This window comes from Ceratotherium simum, chromosome 2 (genome assembly GCF_057802395.1).
Source record: "Ceratotherium simum simum isolate JZ-2026a chromosome 2, ASM5780239v1, whole genome shotgun sequence".
In the NCBI taxonomy this organism is placed as follows: domain Eukaryota; kingdom Metazoa; phylum Chordata; class Mammalia; order Perissodactyla; family Rhinocerotidae; genus Ceratotherium; species Ceratotherium simum.
The window spans coordinates 10,993,567-11,009,340 of NC_141901.1; positions in this window are offsets into that span (position 1 = coordinate 10,993,567).

Sequence of the window (15,774 nt, forward strand, 5' to 3'; positions counted from 1 at the left end):
ACAAATGGTCAATAAGCACATGAAAAGATACTCAACATCATTAATTATTAATGAAGTGCAAATCAAAACTTTAAGATGACTATCTTCACACCTGTTAGGATGACTATAGTAAAAAAGATAGACAATAACAAATGTAAAGGACATGGAGAAGTTGAAACCCTTATACATTGCTGGTGCTAATGTAAAATGGTGTAGCCACTTTGGAAAACCATTTGAGTTCCTTAAAAAATTAAACATAAAGTTACCATATGGCCCAACAATCAATTTCACTCCTAGGTAAATACTGAGAGAAATGAAAACATATATCCACACAAAAACTTGTATACAAATGTTCATAGCAGCAATACTCATAATAAGCAAAAAGTAGAAACAATCCAAGTTTCCATCAGTGGATGAACGGATTAAAAACATATGATATATCCATACTATGGAATATTATTTGGCCATGAAAAGGACTGAAGTACATGCAACAACATAGATGAACCTTAAAAACACCATGTTAGGGCCAGCCCCGTGGCTTAGTGGTTAAGTGTGCCCGCTCCGCTGCCGGCGACCTGGGTTCGGATCCCGGGTGCGCACCGACGCACTGCTCCTCTGGCCATGCTGAGGCCGCGTCCCGCGTGCAGCAACTAGAAGGATGTGCAGCTATGACAGACAACTATCTACTGGGGCTTTGGGGGAAAAATAAATAAATAAAATCTTTAATACTTCCTAAAGCCATCTATAGATTCAATGCAATCCCTATCAAAGTTCCAACAACATTTTTCACAGAAATAGAACAAAGAATCCTAAAATTCATATGGAACAACAAAAGACCCCGAATAGCTAAAGGAATCCTGAGAAAAAAGAACAAAGCTGGAGGTATCACACTCCCTGATATCAAAATATACTACAAAGCTATAGTAACCAAAACAGCATGGTACTGGCACAAAAACAGACACACAGATCAATGGAATAGAATCGAAAGCCCAGAAATAAACCCACACATCTATGGACAGCTAATCTTTGACAAAGGAGCCAAGAACATACAATGGGGAAAAGAAAGTCTCTTCAACAAATGGTGTTGGGAAAACTGGATAGCCATATGCAAAAAAATGAAAGTAGATCCTTACCTTACACCATACACAAAAATTAACTCCAAATGGATTAAAGACTTGAATGTAAGACCTGAAACTGTGAAAGTTCTAGAAGAAAACATAGGCAGTACGCTCTTCGACATCGGTCTTAGCAACATCTTTTCTAACACCACATCTGACCGGGCAAGAGAAACAATAGAAAAAATAAACAAATGGGACTACATCAAACTAAAAAGCTTCTGCACAGCAAAGGAAACCATCAACAAAACGAAAAGACAACCTAACAATTGGGAGAATATATTTGCAAACCATACATCTGATAAGGGCTTAATCTCCAAAATATATAAAGAACTCATGCATCCCAACAACAAAAAAACTACCAACCCAATTAAAAAATGGGCAAAAGACCTGAACAGACATTTCTCCAAAGAAGATATACGGATGGCCAACAGACACATGAAAAGATGTTCAAAATCACTAACTATCAGGGAAATGCAAATCAAAACTACAATGAGATATCACCTCACGCCTGTCAGAATGGCTATAATTAACAAGACAGGAAACAACATGTGTTGGAGAGGATGTGGAGAGAAGGGAACTCTCATACACTGCTGGTGGGAGTGCAAACTGGTGCAGCCACTATGGAAAACAGTATGGAGATTCCTCAAAAAATCAAGGATAGAACTACCATATGATCCAGCTATTCCACTGTTGGGTATTTATCCAAAGAACTTGAAAACACCAATTTGCAAAGGTACATGCACCCCTGTGTTCATTGCAGCCTTATTCACAATAGCCAAGACTTGGAAGCAACCTAAGTGCCCATCAAGGGACGAATGGATAAAGAAGCTGTGGTATATATACACAATGGAATACTACTCAGCCATAAGAAACGACGAAATCCAGCCATTTGTGACAACATGGATGGACATTGAGGGTATAATGCAAAGTGAAATAAGTCAGAGGGAGAAGGCCAAATACCGTATGATTCCCTTCATTAAGTAGTAGATAATAACAACAATAAACAAACACATAGGGACAGAGATTGGATTGGTGGTTACCAGAGGGGAGGGGGGGAGGGTGGAGGGTGAAAGGGATAATTCGGTACATGTGTGTGGTGATGGGTTGTAATTAGTATTTTGGTGGTGAACATGATGTAGTCCATGCAGAAATAGAAGTACAATGATGTACACCTGAAATTTTTGCAATGTTATAAACCAATGTTACTGCAATAAAAAAAAAAAAAACAAAAACAAAAACAAAAAAAACAAAAAAACGAAAAAACACCATGTTAAGTGAAAGAAGCCAGTGACAAAAGATTATGTATTGTATGATTCCATTTATATGAAATATTCATGGACACAGCAAGATTAGTGGTTGTCACAGGCTAGGGGAGGGGGAAATGGGAAGTGACTATTATTGGGTATGGGGTTTATTCTTAGGCTGAAGAAAATGTTCTCAAAGTATGTAACGGTGATGGCTGCACAACCTTGTAACTATACCAAGAACCACTGAATTGTACAGTTTAAAAAGTGTCTGTTGTTCTATGATATGCAAATTATATTGCAATAAAAATATTTATATGACTGTCTCAGGCCTTTGGGGGGAAATAGGTCAAAAAACTCAGTGGGCTAATAAAAGTTTAGCTGGCAAAATTTATAAAACTCTTTTATGATTCTAAAATTTACACATCCTATTTTATCTCCTCCTACCTCCCTGATCAAACGACTTATCGTGCACATGAGTGGTTCTCAACCCTGGCTGCACACTTTAGAATCACCATGGGAGCTTTCAAAAAATATCCTTGACCTGACCCATGACCAATTAAATCAGAGTCTCTGGTCCCTCCTCTCCCCCGACCCTGGCATCTTATTTTATTAAAAATGTCCCAGTAATTCCCATGTGCTGTCCAGACTGAATAATCAAAGAGTAGACCAAGATCTGGGCAGCACTGGGTCATGCTATAAGGTGATTCTTTAGCTAAGTCTTTTTTTCCCCTTTAATTCGGGTTTATTGAGATGTAATTTATATACATTAAAATTTACCCTCTTAAAGTTTACAGTTCAATGAGTTTTGACAAATGATACAGTCCTATGACAACCAACATAATCAAGATATAGAATGTCTCCATTTCTGCCCCAAATGTCTTTGTATCCTTTTGCCATCAATCCTTTCCCCCACGTATTAGAAGCACATACTAGAATACTACTCAACATTAAAAAGCATGTCCTTGTGAGGCCAGCCCCGTGACGTGGTGGTTAAGTGCATGTGCTCTGCTACTGGCGGCCTGGGTTCGGATCCCGGGCATGCACCGATGCACCACTTGTCAGGCCATGCTGTGGCGGCATCCCATATAAAGTGGAAGAAGATGGGCACGGATGTTAGCCCAGGGCCAGTCTTCCTCAGCAAAAAAAAAAAAAAAAAAAAAATCACATCCTTGTAACTATGCATAAAAAACTGAAGAAAAAATTTACCACATAAAGAGCAAAGAGCAGAAAAAAATTTATATGTAATATAATCTTAATTGTTTGATCTTTTTTTGTACATGTGCACAGATATATACATCTCTCTGTATATGTATACCTTTGTAGAAAAATAATCGGTTGTTATCTCTGGTTATGGGAATTACAGGAAATGTTAATTTTTTCTTTATATTTTTCTGCATCTTCTAGTTAGTTTACAATAATAAGTTACTTTTATACTGAAAATCATGATGTCTACGAAATAGTGATCTGTGGGCAAGTGGTGCATGGAGAGCCTCCGAAAGACCAAACTGCCATCCCCTACAAGGCTCCAGGCCCCCAGCTGCAAATCCAGCCTTCTGATCCCACACTCTGCAGGTCACTGGCTCATAGCAACTGTTATAGCAAAAAGAGATTAATAAAAAGATATTGACTTCTACTGAGATGGATATCAAAAAATATTGACCCAAGAGAAGAAAATATCTTGATGGAAGAAGAGTCAAGGTCTTTCATGGCCCTGAAGGGAGTAATAAATCTTCCTTTTTGCTGAATGTCATGTTCTGTTGTCCATTTTTGCAGGCACTTGCACATATAAAGTCAAAGATGGCACATCCCTGTAAGCACTATTAGAGGTTTGAATCTGAGATCTACCAGAAAGGGAAAGTGACCCTATGAGTACAGAATATATATAATTTATAACAGAGAGAAAGAGTGTGAGTGAGTGAGCTGAGACAAGATCTTGACAGTGAAGGTCTGTACAGGTTTGGTTTCAGTTCCTTTAGATTCAGCAGAATCCTAGTTAAAGATACTTAAACATATCTTCCAACCAGCTCAAAGAGACCCAAACCAGCTGAGACCAGCTCCACGTTTCAAACTCGACACAACTGATTCAGGCTCACTCAGAACCAGCACATTGGTCCGTTGGGTTTTGGGTGATTTCTTAGGGCAAATAAAATTGGAGATGAAATGCTTTTTCCTACATTTTTCTCAAATAAAAGAAGATGATATAATAACATGTTGGTTGAACCATCATTTGAACCAGCAACTTTGTTTTTTTCCAGGTTGTTCTGGAATAGGTTACAATATTTGGAAAAATAATAGGTTGAAATTAGGTTCCAGTTAAATTATTCCCCAATTTTGGGTATAAGCACTGTATCATTTTTCCATTGTTGCATAGCAAACCTCTCCAAAATACAGTGACTTAAAACAATTACTTATTTGCTCATAATTCTGTGGGTTGGCAGTTTGGGCTAGACTGGGCTGGGGATGGCTCACTTAGTATTGGCTGGGCTCATCCAAATGTCTGGGGCCTCGGCTAGGAGGGCCAGGCCCCCTTCTCTTTGTGCTTTTTCATCCTCCAGAAGGCATTTGTATTCAAGAGGGTGAGAGCAGAAGCTGCAAGGTCACTTGAGGCCCAAGCTCAGAATCACATCACTTAGCTCCATTCCACTGGGCAAAGGAGATCAGAAATGTAGGCCAGGTTCAAGCAGTGGGGAAATAGACTCAATCTCTTGTAGGGAGGAGCTGCAAAAAATCTGTGGCTGTTTTTATCTACCACAGACTCTCAACCTAAAGACAACACAGAGGAGCTGAAAGGACAGAAAGCTCTGGGATCTGATTCCCTGTCTCAAAGCCATGGCCTGTCACTGGCTGCAACTCTCGATTTCCTCTGGGGGTTCCCTACTTATCTTTCTCTATGTTCTCAGCAGGATGTTAATAAATCACTTTGCTACTAAGAAATTAACTGAACAATGTTGAATCCCTTAGACTGCTTTCAGCTCTAAGAAACAAAATCCTGACTCAAGGAAGTTCTGAAGTAGGACACGTGAGAGGTTAATTCAGCAGCTTAGCAATGTCATAAAAAACACAGCTTGCTTCCATCTTTCTGCTCCGCCGTCCTTGATATGTTTTCTCTGTCTTCTGCTAGCAATCCTTATGTTTGGTTGCAAGGTGTCGGACATCACATAAAGATGTGACAATGTCTGTCTCTTCTTTGCGTCATTTATTTATTTTTCGAGTGAAGGAACCTTTCCTTGAAGCCCTGCCAGCAGCCTCTCCCTATGTCTCACTGACCCCTAGTGCATTGTATGTTCTTGCCTGAATCAGTCACCAGCATGGACAACAGGATTACCCTGGTTGGCTTAGATCAGTCAGAACCCACCTCCTGGGGCAGGAAATGGGCTCAGACTCCCTGAAGCCCAAGATCAGGAGGAGGAGAGTGGATATCCAAATAAAATTGGGGTGTTCTTGGGAAAGAGGAAGGGCAAGGCTGTTGGGGAGGCAGATAAACAGTGCCTGCCTGTTTTAGGTTTAGGCCTGATAGGTTTGGGGAATTTCTTTGTCCTTGGGTACCTTGAGGAATAAACCTGCCATGATGGGATTTCAGGTAACATATTATGTACTTGGCAATACCGTAGGTAATGAGGGGAAGAAAGAAAACAAAGTCTTCGTTCTCCAGAAACTCATATTGAAGTTAAGGAGCCTCTGCACGGACACATGGAAAAGCCAACCAGCACTATGGATCTCGAAACCAGGGGTACTGAGAAGAAATCCTGTAACTCAGGTGCCCCTTGAAGTCACCTGTCTTAGAGAGTTAAAGTCAACTCCAACCTCCATCCTACATACTTGTGGAAAATCCACAACACTCCCCCAACCCCTATTCCCAACACCAATCTCTGTGCATTCTGTCGTGGACAGGGTGAGGGGCTTATGGCCTATGGACATGTCTGCTCTGGGTTCTTGCTTCCTCTGAAGTCTGTTGCACTGTGTCTTACATCTCATGGCGATCTCCTTCTCTTTGTGACGTGATGACCCAGATGTGTAATCCAACTCCTTTCCTTTGATTTTTTTCATCCCTCTTCAAACCAGTCAAAAAAAGTATCTGTGTGGGTGGAGAGTGAATCTAAGATTTGAGGCTATGAAGGGGGATTTATATAAAGCAAAGCAAACATTTTAATATTGAATAGACATTTTCTTGTTCGTAAAAGTAACTCCTCTTCTAAGGAAATAGCTCACCGGCCCCACTCCTCCCCAGACTCCAGCCTCTGCCCTCATACTCGTCTCCTCCACAGTCTTTTCTGTTTTCCCTCTGCCAGCTCCTATTCATTCATGCAGAGCAGTTTAGCTTTCAGTTGTTTGTTTCTTAGTTTCATTGCAAGCCTGCCCTTAGGATCTCAAGTATTTTCCTATACAAAGGGAATTACCTCCTGAGGAGAAACTCTGGGGCCAGCTCTTAGAAAAGTAAACATCTCACCTTGATTCAGGCGATCACAGTAGGGAAATCAGAGAAGACCTCACACTGTGGAGATGGGCTTGGCCTCCCGATGTGAGAGCTGCAGGGGGAGGAGCACCATGTGTGCCAGGGACTGTGGGGAGGCTGAGTGGTCGAAGCTCACCGTTTGTATCTGTGAACAGTGGGAGATGAGTTTCGATATGGGAGTGTATAAGAAGGGGTGTGATGGGGGCAATTGCAGAGAACTTTAGAAGCCTGATCCTGTAAGTAATGCGAGTTCCTGAAGGATTTGAGCAGATGAGTGACATGATGGGATTTTACGACTCAGGGAGAGTATTCTGCCAACGGTGTATGGGTGGGCTCTGTGGCAGAAGTCAAGCTGTCCCTCAATGCCCATTCTCCCTTCCTTTCTTTTACTAATGGAGATCCTGAGCTTTAGTTAGACACATGACCACCCACCTGGAGATATGCCAGGCTCTCTGGCCGATGCACATGATCATGTGACTAAATTCTGCCCCAAGGGATTCTATGGAAGTGATGTACGCCCCCTCCAGGCTGTGCCCTTATCCAAAATGTGCCTCATTTTCCCATAAAAGGAAACAGGGCTCCTTGGAAAAATAACTGACTCTGGGGCTGGCACAGGAGAAGTGGAAGATGAGTCTGGAATAGCTTGCTATCCAGAAAGTGAGGAAGTGCTCCAAGAATGACGAGGGCATGTTAAAAGGACACAAGGACTAGCCGGAAGGGCTCCCGTTGGCCAAATCCAGAACAATTTGAGCAACAAAATAAATAATGACAGTAAAGGAAATATAACCCATAGAATAAAAAATAAGACTACATGAGTCATTTGAATATAGATAAATAAAATAATTAACTAATAAAATGGGAGAAGGGGAAAGAAAGGCCCTCCTTTATAGTAGAATTCCATCTAATCAACATAGAAGGAGCTATGGAATTAGAAAAATCACCATTTGACAGCCACCATTTTAGTAACTGTTTCAGGCAATAGCCAAGCATAGTGGGTGCAAGCATAACATGAAGCAGGCTATTTACATGGTCTCAAAATATCTTCCCACAAGACACTTATTAATTACAAAGAGGGCAAATATTTACGGAAAAGAAACCTGGCAGGCACCACCTCAACCCAGGCATCTAAGGTAATATCACCAACACTGGGACAGATGGATACCAAGTGCCTCCTGATAAGAGGCACCCAGGACCCACCACTTCTGCAGTATTCCTGCCCCAAACGCACAACCTAAATCTAGTGGTGAAGATGAAGGAAGTAAATTATATTAAAAATTTAAAAGTTAATATCTTAGAGACAGGCACTTCCACACCCTAAGGATTCCTGGTATAAGGGGGAACGTTTATCGATCCTGACTGACTCTATTCATAGAAGACTCGCCCTAAACTGTTCGGGGAAAATTGAGAACAAGAGAGTGCTCCAGAGGGATAAGTTTGGGAGGGTCGGGGTGGAGGGGGTCCAGATGGGGGCGTGTGTGTAACCTGATAATTGCTTCGCGCCATAGCAATTGCGCCATAAAAATGTAACTGTTTAAATGTTTTAAATTAGCCAATCATGTAAGACCGCGCCAACCTTTTCCCGCTTTATGCTTCTGAATCCTATAAAGAGCTTGCCCATAAGGTTAAAGGGTCGACCCTCTGTCTCCCAAGTAGAGATCGTGTGAGCCCGGAGCTCCAGCTTAATTAAAACCTCGTGCATTTGCATCAAGCTCGGTCTCCTGTGTCTGTGGGTCCGCGCCTTCCCGAGACTGGAGTTGGATTTCCTTTTGGAATCCTACATTTGGGGGCTCGTCTGGGATCTGCGCGGTCACCCCAGACTCGAAGACCCCTTGGAGGTAAGCCTGAGTGACTGGGTGTGCGAGTGTGTGCGGCGCCGCTTGAGCATTGCTTTGGTCTCGGTATCTGGGCAGCCGCTTCCCGGGTCGAGAGGGCCCAGCGGCTGCAGTGGCAGACGTGCTGGGAACTGCAGGCTGCAACCTGGGGACGCCCCAAGGGACAAGGGGAGTCAGGAAAGCCTGACTACCCCTTTCAGGTAGAAAAAGAAGCGGCACTCTTTTTCCCAGGAGGACACGAAACCCCTCCCGTCTGAAACCGCTTCGGTTGGCTTGTACAGACACCAACCGGGCAAAGTTGTTTTTGTCTTGCTGTGTTTTGATGTTCATTGTTCTGTTTTGTTAGTTACGTGGACCTCATTTGACGGGATGGGACAGACTATGACGACCCCCTCTTTGACCTTAGACCACTGGACTGAAGTGAGAGCGAGGCGCGCGATTTGTCGGTAAAATAAAAAGAGGCGTTGGCAGACTTTTTGCGCTCTGAGTGGCCCTCCCTCAATGTGGGTTGGCCCCTGAGGGGGCGTTTAATCTAACTGTTATCCTCGCGGTGAGGCTATTGTTTTCCAGGAGAAACCGGGGTCCCATCCTGACCAACGACCATATATTACAGTGTGGCAGGATCTGGTGCAGAACCCACTCCCGTGGGTTAAGCCATGGGTAAAAGCAGAAAAACTAAGCCCCTGAGTCCTGGCGCTGCAGGATGAGGAGACCACGGCAAAAATCGAAATCAACTCGAACAGCGGAGTCGGAGACCCGCCCGGCCCCGGTCTACCCTGAGATTGAGCCTCCTCCCGAATGGCCCCCTTTCTCGCCTCCCCCTTTCCCCTGCCCCGCTCCAGGATCGCCAATCAGGGCCGGAGGCGACTGGCTCGGGTCCCTCCGCTGGAACCCGAAGCCCGGCGAGCCACTCCGGACGGGCCTGATACCACGGTGGCGCTCCCGCTAAGAGAGTATGGAGCTCCTGCGGGGCCCAACCAGCTGTCACCCCTCCAGTACTGGCCTTTCTCTTCCTCAGACCTGTATAACTGGAAAAATAACCATCCCCCCTTTTCAGAACACCCGCGGATTAACCGCCCTGATAGAGTCCCTAATGTTTTCCCATCAGCCCACTTGGGATGACTGTCAACAGCTCTTACAGGCACTCTTCACCACGGAGGAGAGAGAAAGAATCACACAGGAAGCAAGAAAGAATATCCGAGGCACCAACGGGCAGCCGGCAACGATAGCTGAGGCGGAAGAAGGGTTTCCGCACAACCGACCCAACTGGGACTATAACACGGCTGAAGGTAGGGGGTCGCTGTCCGCTTACCGCCGGGCTCTAGTGGCGGGTCTCCGGGGAGCCGCAAGGCGGCCCACAATTTGGCTAAGGTAAGAGATTCAGCAGGACCCACTGAACCCCCTCCGTTTTCTAGAACGATTGATAGAGGCTTACACGAGGTACACGCCTGATCCGTCCTCGGAAGGGCAGAAGGCCTCTGTCATTATGGCCTTTGATAGACAGTCAGCCCCAGATATAAAGAAGAGATTACAAAGGCTAGAGGGGCTGCAAGACTCGACCTGCGGGACGTAATAAAGGAGGCTGAAAAGGTGTATCATAAAGGGAGAGTGAAGAAAAAGCGAGAGAGAGAAGGGAGGCTGAGGAGAGGGAAGACAGGAGAGACAGGAGACGAAAAAAACTAACTAAAATACTGGCCGCAGTGATAAAAGCGACAGGGCCAGATCACAGACAGTCAGGGAACCTGGGCAGCGCCCACGCGACCAGGCTCACGCCCAGACGGCAACCCTTGGACAAGGACCAATGTGCCTATTGTAAGGAGAGGACACTGGGCAAGAAGAATGCCCCAAGAAAAGGGCCACACCCAAGGTGTTGTCTTTAGGAGAAGGCGAAAAATAAGCGGGGGCGGGGCTCGGGCCTCCCCCGAGCCTAGGTAACCCTAACTGTTGAGGGGACCCCTATGAGTTTTCTGATTGATACTGGGGCTGAATATTCAGTACTGAAGCAACCTTTGGGGAAATTAAAAACTAAAAAAGACTCTGGTTGTTGGAGCCACTGGGCAGAAACAATACTCATGGACTACTTCCCGGACAGTGGACTTGGGGAAAAGAAGGGTGTCCCATTCCTTCCTAGTGATTCCTGAATGCCCGACCCCGTTGCTAGGTCGAGACCTTTTAACCAAACTGAAAGCTCAAATAGATTTTGCTCAACCTCGGCCTACAGTATCCTGGTCCGCACCTACCACCATGATATTGGCCCTAGAGCTAGAGGAAGAATATCGGCTCCATCAGCAGCCTAAGCCTAGAGATCGGCTCAATACCGATAAGTGGCTGATCAAATTTCCAACGGCATGGGCTGAAACCGGGGGACTAGAGACGGCTACGAGAATTCCCCCAGTCGTGATAGATCTTAAGGCCGGAGCCCTCCCGATAAGGGTGCGTCAATACCCAATAAGCAAAGAGGCCAGAGAAGGAATCCGCCCCCATATCCAGAGGCTGCTCCAACAAGGAATCCTGGTTCCTTGCCAGTCTCCTTGAAACACCCCCCTCCTGCCTGTAAAAAAGCCTAGAACTAATGATTATAGGCCGGTCCAGGATTTGAGAGAAGTAAATAAGAGAGTGCAGGATTTACACCCTACCGTGCCAAACCCATATAACCTACTCAGCTCCCTCCCCCCATCACGAAAATGGTACACTGTCTTGGACCTAAAAGATGCATTCTTCTGTCTACGGCTTCACCCAAAAAGCCAATTACTTTTTGCTTTCGAGTGGCGCGACCCTGATATGGGGATCGTTAGACAACTGACTTAGGCAAACGAGACTACCTCAAGGTTTTAAAAACTCCCTACCCTGTTTGATGAAGCCTCCACAGGGACTTGACTGATTATAGGGTTAAAAACCCTCAAGTGACTCTTTTACAGTATGTAGATGATCTACTGTTGGCGGGAAACCCCGGGAGACTGTAAAGAAGGGACCAGCGCCTCCTGGCCGAGTTGGGTGAGTTGGGATACCGGCGCGTCGAAAAAAGGCACAGTTGTGCCAGGAAAAAGTGATCTACTTAGGCTACACACTAAGGGCGGCCAAAGGTGGTTAACCGGCCTTGCACGGAAAAGACTGTGACCCAGATTCCGGCCCCAACCTCCGCTCGCCAGGTAAGGAATTCCTGGGGACAGCCGGCTTCTGCCGATTGTGGATCCCTGGGTTTGCTACCCTGGCTGCTCCACTGTACCCATTGACTAAGGAAAGTGGGAACTTTGTCTGGACTCTAGAGCACCAGAAGGCTTTTGAGACTCTAAAGCGGGCATTATTAGAGGCACCCGCGTTGGCTACCAGAATTTGACCAAGCCCTTCACCTTGTATGTAGATGAAAGAAAGAGAATCGCCGGGAGTCCTAACTCAAGCCCTTGGGCCCTAGAGCGCCCAGTCGCATATCTATCAAAAAAACTGGATCCGGTAGGCCAGTGGATGGCCCTCCTGCTTAAGGGCAATCGCCGCCACTGCCCAGCTGGTAAAAGATGCAGATAAGTTAACTCTGGGCCAACAGATAACCGTAGTAGCCCCCATGCCTTAGAAAACATTATCAGACAGCCTCCAGATCGATGGATGACTAACGCGCCGGATGACTCACTACCAAAGTCTGCTCCTAACTGAGAAAATTACCTTCGCCCCACCGGCCATCTTAAACCCGGCCACACTACTGCCCGAAGCAGATGATGAAATACCTGTTCACCAATGCGGCGACATCTTGGCATCAGAAAGCGAGGACCGACCCGATCTGCGGATGAGCCATGGGCTGGGGCCCCTAATTGGTACACCGAGCGGCAGCAGCTTTATGGCAGAAGGTAAGAAGATGGCTGGGGCTGCTGTGGTGACGGAAAAGACTCTGTGGGCAAGCAGCTTGCGGAAGAGACTTCTGCACAAAGAGCTGAGCTTATCGCCTGACACAGGCGTTAAGGTTAGCTGAAAATAAGACTGTGAATATATACACGGACAGCAGGTATGCCTTTGCTACTGCCCATGTTCATGGGGCTATTTATAAACAAAGAAGGCTGCTTACCTCGGCCGGAAAAGATATCAAAAATAAAAAAGATTCTGGGCCTCCTAGAGGCTATACATTTGCCTAAAAGGTGGCAATCATCCATTGCCCAGGTCATCAGAAAGGCACCGACCCCATAGCTCAAGGGAACGCTTAGCAGATTTGGAAGCCAGCGAGGCTGACACTAGGACCTATGGTCCTGACTCTCCAGAGAGCTAAGGTCAACAAAACTGTCTCCGGTGGGAACTAACTAAAAGAAAAAGTCCTTTCCCTTGCAGAAGGGCTAAAATATCTATCACATCTACACCGGCTAACCCACTTGAGCCCTCAGAAACTAATTAAAATTATTGAGGCCTCCGTACCAGGTACCAGATTTGAGAAAGGCGGCTGAAGGAAATTTATAAGGATTGTAGAGCTTGCGCTCTCACAAATGCTGCAGTTACCAAATACCACACTGGACATAGACTCCGGGAGACAGGCCGGAACCTTTGGGAGATAGACTTTACTGAAATCAAACCCGGCCCGGTATGGAAATAAATATCTTCTAGTATTTGTAGATACCTTCTCGGAAGGATAGGTAGAGGCTTTCCCCACCCGAAAAGAGACTGCCTCTGTAGTAGCCAAGAAGATATTAAAAAATCCTCCCGAGATTCGGGATCCCAAAAGTAATTAGATCTGACAACGCGGTCCTGCATTCGTTGCCCAGGTAAGTCAGGGACTGGCCAGTCAACTGGGGATCAATTGGAAATTACATTGTGCTTATAGACCCCAGAGCTCAGGCCAGGTAGAAAAAGATGAATAGAACAATTAAAGAGACCCTAACTAAATTGTCCATAGAGACCGGCGATAGTGACTGGACAGCCCTCCTGCTCCTTTGCCCTGTTCCGCGCCGGAACACCCCACAGGGACCCTTAAAACTTACACCTTTGAAATCCTCTATAGAACCCCTCCCCTTTGGCACAAATAGGGATACATGACCCTGACATTATACCTTCTATACCTTTGTCAGCCCGCTTGAAAGCACTGAGGCCGTCCAGGCGCGACATCTGGAACCAGCTAAAAAGAGGCCTACCAGCCTGGTGATCTGCTCATCCGCACCCAATTCAGGTTGGGGACTCTGTCCTTGTGAGACGACATCGGACGGGGTCATTAGAGCCACGTTAGAAGGGCCCTATGTGGTGCTCCTCACTACGCCCACAGCAGTCAAGGTGGACGGTATAACCTCTTGGAGTTCACGCCACACCGCGTAAAGAAGGCACCCCAGAATGCAGCAGATCTCTGGAAGGTAAAGACTGATAACCCTCTTAAGCTGCGTTTGCGTCATGAGAACGGCGAGCAAGTCGTCCAATCCTAATCCCACGCTCCTCAACTGCTCACGTGGTGAAGTCGTCTCCCAGGTAAGAGATATAACCTGGTCAATCCAAAAACTGCTTCCCCTTGGACATGGTGGCCAGACTTACACCCTGACCTTTGTAAACTGGCTATAGGAACCCCGACTGGGATTTCATGGGTCGGCGAAGGGGGCAAAACAAGCCGGAGGATGCCACTCCCCCCATCGCAGGGTAAACTAAAGGCATACCCCCTTTACGTGTGCCCGGTCACCACAGACCTCGTTCAATTGACTCCTGAGTGCGGGGGCAAAGAAGACTTCTACTGTAAAAACTGGAGATGTGAAACCAGTGGGACTACTTATTGGGAACCCTCCTCTTCTTGGGATTTAATCAGGGTTAGAAACAAATTATAGCCACCAGATGAGTCGGGCTCAGAATGCAATACCTGGTGCCACCCCTTAACCATTCAGTTCACAGGAAGAGAAAAACAATTAAAAAACCTGGATCGGAATGGTCATTCATGGAGAATAAGATTGTACAAAGAACGATGCGATGATGGCCTGACCTTCTCTATTAGATTAAAAATAGAACCCCCGCCAGCAGACCAATAGGGCCAAACGGGATCCTAGCGATCAGAGGCCCTCTGTCCCAAAAATCCCCGCCAGCAGACCGATAGGGTTAAATAGCCCCAAACCCCCCCAGGTAAAATCCATAACCCTAAATGGGGCCGTAGATATGGTCACCAGATCTGCTCTGCGACCACCATCTACGCCACCTCCCGCAGTACCTACTGAGCAAAGATGGCACAGACTGTTTAACTTAATATGGGGAGCTTACTACGCCTTAAATGATTCCAACCCTGAAATGACTGAATCATGCTCGCTATGCCTAGCGGTCAGCCCCCCTTATTATAAAGAAATTGCCACCATGGGGGTCTATAATAACACCCCAGACCACACAATTTGTCTTTGGGGCAAAGAAGGGCGGCTAACCCTAACGGATGTGTCGGGGACCGGTTCAAGACTATGCTTAAGAAAAATTCCCCCAGGCTACCAAGCTCTATATAATAAGATTGAAGTCAGCCTTCCGACTACTCCTGGTCATTTTTTGGTACCAGGACCCAATAGGTGGTGGGCCTGCACCACGGGCCTAACCCCCTGCATCTCAACTAGCGTATTCAATTCGTCACAAGATTTTTGCGTGCTTGTGCAGTTGGTGCCTAGAATTTATTATCATACTGCCAATAGTTTCGAAGATGAATTTGACCAGAGATCCAGATTATAGAAAAGAAAACCAATATCCCTCACCCTGGCTGTACTCCTGGGACTGGGAGTTGCCGCGGGCGTAGGGACTGGCACTACGGCCTTAGTCACAGGAGAAAGGGGATTAACTGCCTTGAGCAATGCTATAGATGAAGACCTCAGGACTTTAAAACAGTCCATCTCTAAATTAAAAGAGTCCCTCACCTCCCTGTCTGAAGTAGTGCTCCAGAATAGAAGAAGATTAGATCTGCTGTTTTTAAGAGAGGGAGGACTTTGTGCGGCCCTTAAAGAAGACTGCTGTTTCTATGCAGATCACACAGGGGTAGTCCGAGATTCAATGCAAAGATTAAAAAAAAGATTAGACATGAGGCAGCAAAGCAGGGAGGCGCAACAGAGCTGGTTTGAATCCTGGTTCACTAAGTCCCCCTGGATGACGACCTTACTATCCTCCCTAGCAGGACCCTTGCTGATTCTTTGTCTACTTTTGGTCTTCGGACCTTGTGTTTTCAATAGAATTAC